General features: G+C 38.4%; 1 pseudogene; it reads left to right on the top strand.

Annotated features, from left to right (window-relative positions):
- Positions 1-5,671: 5,671 nt before the first annotated feature.
- On the top strand, positions 5,672-5,832 carry LOC124557454 (annotated as a pseudogene).
- The last annotated feature ends 1,065 nt before the right edge of the window (positions 5,833-6,897 follow it).

Below are 6,897 nucleotides of genomic sequence, written 5' to 3'. Positions count from 1 at the left end.
CTTGGGCTATTGATAGAGTTCACAATGGGACGTATCGGACATTCTGGTTTGTGGATCTTAGGCTGTGATCTCAGTTTTGGTGCTGAAGGGTTCATCACTATACAGTGCTTTGCTTCTAATGGTGTCAACAAGAATTTGCAGTTTTTAAGTAACTTTTTAATTTTATCTTGGAATTTGGGAGTAGGGTCATGTGCTATTTCCTTTATATTATTCTTTCTGAAGAATTTTAACTAAAGGTATATGTATAAGAGTTAAAGTGTTTGTAATGGATAAGCATAATCTGTTGATACCACGCCAGGTAATTAGAACAATGCGCGAATTTCGGCAATGTAAACTTAAACTAACGAAAACAATCCTTGCAATAAGATTTAACAAAAAATGTCTCTCAGAAAACGTGACTCCAAATTATATCAGAATAAAAATAACGAGTCAAAGTATGTCAGCCAAGATAGCAAAAGCACGATGTGAAATTATTTGGTTAAAAACTGAAATCAGGTCTCTTTACAAAAAGAAAGATCTGCTCAATTCAAAGCTGTATAGTATGCACTTAGAACTTAGCCATAAACTTGTTGCTCATGTCTTCATGGTCTTCCTAGATTATGTCAATATATATGTAAACAAAGAACGTATTATCATCTCACATAGACATGAGAAAAAGATAAATACTCTAATTTCAAAGAATGCAGTGAGTTCCCCCAGTATCTCTTCTGAAATGGAACATAAGTTTTTTGATAAAGTGATAAATACTACAGAAATATGCTTCAGTAGTAATGAATTAAAGCTGTTAAACAAAGGCCTTAAGCACAACATTGCCCCCTCACTAAATAAAAGCAACATTAAAGACCTCATAGTTAACACAAAAATTGCATGTACAGCAGCTAAACTAAAACACAATGAACAAAATGCTGTAGCTCATAAGGCAAACAACATCATTATGAGAAACATTCACCAGAACAAAATGTACAATAAGTTGAATACTGAACATAAGATATTATGTGACATAAATAAGAAACTTTCAGTTGAAAATGCCCTCATTGTCAGAGCAGACAAAGGTAACACAGCTGTTGTCATGTATGAATCAGACTATATTAGCAAAACTTGTGAATTCTTCAGAAAGAATAATATAAAGGAAATAGCACATGACCCTACTCCCAAATTCCAAGATAAAATTAAAAAGTTACTTAAAAACTGCAAATTCTTGTTGACACCATTAGAAGCAAAGCACTGTATAGTGATGAACCCTTCAGCACCAAAACTGAGATCACAGCCTAAGATCCACAAACCAGAATGTCCGATACGTCCCATTGTGAACTCTATCAATAGCCCAAGCTATAAAATCACCAAAAAACTTAATGATATTATCCGCAAGGCATATGTATTTGAAAATAACTACTCCATTAAAAACAGTTATGAGCTCATCAATAGTATAAAAGATATCCTCATTCCAGTCACAGCTAAATTTGCATCTCTTGACATAGTAAACCTATATACAAACATACCCGTCAAGGAAACAATTAGTTTAATAAGAAATAACTTACTGAAACATGGGACAATGGGGAGAGCAGAAATCTATGAACTCATAGAGATCCTAGAACTCATATTGTCACACAACTACTTCCTGTTCAACAACAAGTTTTACATTCAGGAAGATGGACTGGCAATGGGTAGTAGTCTTGCAGGCCTGCTAGCAGACATATACATCAATAACCTTGAAAATAACTTTTTCAGGTCCCAAACACAACTAAAAGATAAGCTGCTTTATTACAAACGCTATGTTGATGACACACTCATTCTGTTCAATGGAGCAACAGAAGAAATAGATAATCTAGCCAAAGAACTTAATAAAATACACAATAAAATCCAATTCACAGTAGAACATGAAACACCAGAAGGTATTAACTATCTTGACCTAACAATCTCAAATAAAAATCAGAAGCATAAATTTCAAATTTTCAGAAAGCCAACAACCACCAATGTTACCATACACAAATCCTCTTGCCATCCAGACCAACATAAAAAAGCATTCTTCAGAACAATGGTTAATCGCATGCTGAAAATCCCAATGGACACAAATGAAAGACAAAAAGAAACAGAAATTATTAAATCAATTGCCTCCACCAATGGGTACAACCCTGCAATAATAGATAAACTGATCCACACAGCAAAACTAAATCAACCAACTGCTGAACAACCACCCACAAACAAGAAAACCACATTTGTTAGCCTGCCTTTCCTAGGGAAGATTTCTCACCAAATTGCCAACCTCTTCAAGACATACAACATAAAAATAAGTTTCTTCACCAACAACAAAGTACAAAATAAAATCATACACAGCACCAAAACCACTATACAAAAATATCAAAAGTCAGGTGTATACAAGCTCACTTGCAACTCATGTCCAAGCTTCTACATTGGACAAACTGGTAGAAGCTTCACAACAAGATTTAAAGAACACATGGATGCACTCCGTCTTAACAACCTGAACAAGTCCAGCTTTGCCTCACATCTTGCCCAACACAATCATTCTGCAAACAACATAGAACAGAATCTCCGAATACTACACTTTGCCAACAAAGGCACAATACTTGACCTTCTTGAAGAAATTGAAATATTTGTCTACACAAATACAGCACCTGACAACCTACTCAATGATCAAACTGAACTAAGAAACAAATTCTTCCTTCAGAACTTTGAAGATCTACTAGTTCAAAACAAGTAACCACCCAATAAATCCTACACCGGCTCCCCAAAACCCCCCCTCCCAATGACTCACCCCCTTCACCTTACATCCTAACCACAATGGTGTCAATGTAATATACTACCACACAATAAGACATGTACCATATCTCTAAATGTTAAAGCCCTACATTGCTAACATAAATCAGTACTTTATACATATTAATTCTAGCTGGAACAAACATAAGCTGCCTTTACCAATATCCCAGATCACCCTAATGTTAGAATAAAAATAAGTCAACAGTTAAAGAATCTTTTGTTCATGATTTTTAAAATATTAAATGTGCAGCCATTCAAACAGCTTTAATCCATTACAAACACTTTAACTCTTATACATATACCTTTAGTTAAAATAAACAAAATCTGCCCTTGATAATACTCCAGATCACGTTAACGTAACATCAGAAATAAGCCAACATTTCATCTGAAGACTTGTTATTAATTTAAATATACAGGTCCTAGTCATACAGACAACCGCACCTCACTGCAGAACCAATAACTCTGTATTATTGTTTCCTAGGGAGTCATGTAAAAAAAAAAAAAAAAAAAAAAAAAAAAATGCCTGTAACATACAAATAGAAATAACATAACAGATCACCTGAAATTTATTCTTGTAGTAGTTTATTATTATTTTCTCTAGTGCTCTCATGTTATCAACATTCTAATGGAAAAACTTGCCCTTATATCGACTTTAACACATGTAAAGAACAACAAATTACATCTCTGTACAAAGTAGGCTTATGCCATATCTCTCTGTCAAGATCTTTGTTATAAGCAACAGCTGTAAAGCGCATGCTGGATGCTGGTAAAGTGTCACTGTTAAAGTGTGAACTAATATAGTTCGTGTGAAAGTGTTCTGGACATCAAAATGGAGGTAGACAGATACGAAAAAAGCCGCCTATACTGTCGCAGTAAGTAAAAACTAAATTTACATCGATATCGAAAGATAAGGTATAGTCATGGCGATACATTGAAGTGACCCATCTCTCTGCCATAGAACCAGCACCCAGCATTATGCTACTACCAGTAATGATGTAACTTCCCGGATTCTGCCGAAATCATCTGAAGATGAACCTGAAAGGGTTCGAAAACCGGTTAATGTAATAAAGCATTATTAATGAAAAAGTGACTGGCTGCAGTTGTGTATAATTTATTTACTTGTTATAATTACGTAATTACACTGCTGCTGATTGGAGGCATTACCTTGTTGGGAAATTGTTGTGTTTGTACTCCGCTTGATGTGCAGGGATCGACTGAGCTAGTAAAGAATATCAACACCAGATGATATCCCACCACCCACCTGTCGACCCCTGCCCACCCAGCCATCTCAGAAAAAATTTTTGAGGGGAAAAAGACTCAGTAATATGAGATCTTTTCTTTACAGTACACACTGACATTGATTTGAATGTAGTGTCATATTTATGCATATTCTATATTGAATCACTTTGGGGAACAAAGGGCTTTCCCACTTGGGTAGAGCTAACATCTGCACACCCTACCCCACTTCCCGTAACCGTAAGAACTGTAAGCACCAAGGAATAGAATGTAGTAGCTGCCATTCGGAGTCACCCGCTCGTGTAGCTGCCGTCCGGGCACCGCCACAGAGGTCAAAAACCGCCCAATGTCCTATTTCAGATCACAATGCTAAATACCACCGACCATGGACTGCATGTCGGTCTCCTTTGATCTTGCGGCCCCAAATAAAGCATCAATTGGTGACATTCTGTTGACGGAAAATTCCAAGCGCCTGTCCTGTCTCTCTGAAGTGGCCGCTTCCTGTGTGTGTGAACCAACATCTCCAAGCATGCAAACAGAGGTTTTCATCTCTCCTTACAATACTGTGTTCCTATTAGCTGATGCTGAGGACAAAGGGAGAGTTGACACAATTTCGATATCAAGAATAGAGGTAAATCGTCCATTTGAACTACCCTACTAAATTAATTGTTCAACATTTTGCAGAAAGCAAACAGATCCTTAAAACACTCAGCACCATATTATAACGACTCTTCTTTGTAATAAGACATATTCCCTGTGTTTGAGACTCAGCCAGAATCATTTTGCAAACCAATTGATAAAATTTCTGTCACAAATAGATTATAGCATGAAATATATCCAAGGCTGTGTATGCACTGACATTTGACATCACAAGCACCTTTCTGAAACACATTTCCACTAAAAATATCTGGCGAAACTATCCTTCCAATCACACACACTCGCTGACTGCTGGGAGACACAGACGCACAGCCGGATGGGACATCTCAATATCTCTCAGGCACCAATCTGGAATAACTTGCACACACTTCGGCCATGCCGGCAGCTTCACGGCCAACCTCAGTAACCACACGTAGGTCCTACTGAATGCTCATAGGTCGGAGAGACTGTCGCCAAGAGGTCAAATGACCAATTTGCGTGGGGGGAATACTTGCCCAATGCAGACACCCTTCATATTGAATCTTCTCACGCAACACACGTCTGCTCCTGTAGCCGCTCACCAAGCATACTGGTTAATTCGCTAGTCAATCATCCAGAGAGCGCTGTCCCCAGGACTTGTCCTCGCAGCTGCTGGCGAGAACCAACTGCTTGGAGAACTCTTTGTAACTAACCGCCTGTCACAGGCTAAGCTGTAGCTTCCAGTCAACTGAAGCCTTGTGCCCACTCTGGCCGCCAGTCACGGCACACTGCAAGACAAGTAGGTGTGGGTTGGATGTGTAGCTCTAATTGCAATACCACCTGGACGTAATCCCACCTGTTTAAAAATTTCACTTTATAGATCCCGAGACGGGGGTGTTGTTGACAATACACCTTTAATTTCCCTCATGAAAGGAGATTTTCTCCTTTTTATAGAGCTATTTTTGAAGACAGAAAAAGATCAGTTCATACACATGTTTTCACATCTCCTTTGGAGAAAACCCCATAACAGTATCGCATAGGCTACATTTCCTCTAAGTATTCTCTCAACAGGTAAAAAAACCTGTTCTAATCAGCTTAATGTCTTATGTCCTGCATCACAGGACTAGAATATTATACTCATTTTTGGCTCACGATGGAGTGCTAAGAGCGTGCTCTAACACTGTCGCAGGATGCTTCCTCACCTTTGAATTACCTTCAAGTAACCAAAGGCTTCGTCACATACAAAATCTATAAAGGTAACAGCATTGACGGGTTGTGAATATCAGGTTTAAACTACATATCACTTTATAAATTCGGTAATATAACTGCTTTTATTATGATGTCGTCTCTTCCTGAGCAGGTGGGAGACTGAAATTTCGTTAAACGATCTCGCCCCAATGAAAAAAAAAAGTCTGATTACTACTCAAACTCCTGAACCCTATCAGTGGTACTCAAGTCCTTGCCTTCAACCGCCTGGCTGCATGTCATTGATATCAAACTGATAACTAAACTGATAACTAAACTAATTAACTAAACTGATCACGAGAGCCGGCCGCTGTGGCCGAGCGGTTCAAGGCGCTTCAGTCCGGAACCGCGCTGCTGCTACATCCTGCCTCGGGCATGGATGTGTGTGATGTCCTTAGGTTAGTTAGGTTTAAGTAGTTCGAAGTCTAGGGGACTGATGACCTCAGATGTTAAGTCCCATAGTCCTTAGAGACATTTTTGATCATGAGATCACTTTTCATGGTGAGTAATTTTTTTCATATGTCTGATTACCCCCGCCAGATAGCTTCAATGGGAATCCGTGCAGGGAAGGTATCATTTTAGAGGCATGCTATTGAGAACTGATTTTTGAAGCTGATCACAGAAGGGTTCTACCATCACCAGCATGCATCTTGCATAAGCAGCACGAACATAAGATACGAGAAATTAGTGGTCATGAGGAGGCATATAGGCAGTCTTTTTCCTGGCTGTATTTGCGAATGGAGTAGGAAAGGGAATGACTAGTAGTGGTACATGGTAACTTCAGTAACACATCAAATGATGTCTTCCAAAGTCAGCATGTAGATGTAAATTTACATTTAGTCTACATGTTAAGATGTCACACAAAACTCATTGTTGTTCTAGCACTCAGCATCTTCCTGGGTATAGGCCACCAGTTCTTCAGTGTTACGCAGGAAATAGGAGGAAAATTAAAATTGCCGAATTCTGTTGTCTAGAACTGCCAGAAGAAACAAAACTAACTGTAAAAAACCAGAGCCATTTGAACCA

Source organism: Schistocerca americana, chromosome X, assembly GCF_021461395.2.
Source record: "Schistocerca americana isolate TAMUIC-IGC-003095 chromosome X, iqSchAmer2.1, whole genome shotgun sequence".
Classification (NCBI taxonomy): domain Eukaryota; kingdom Metazoa; phylum Arthropoda; class Insecta; order Orthoptera; family Acrididae; genus Schistocerca; species Schistocerca americana.
The sequence above is the reverse complement of the archived record's forward strand: the minus strand, read 5'-3'. Positions and strand labels throughout refer to the sequence as shown.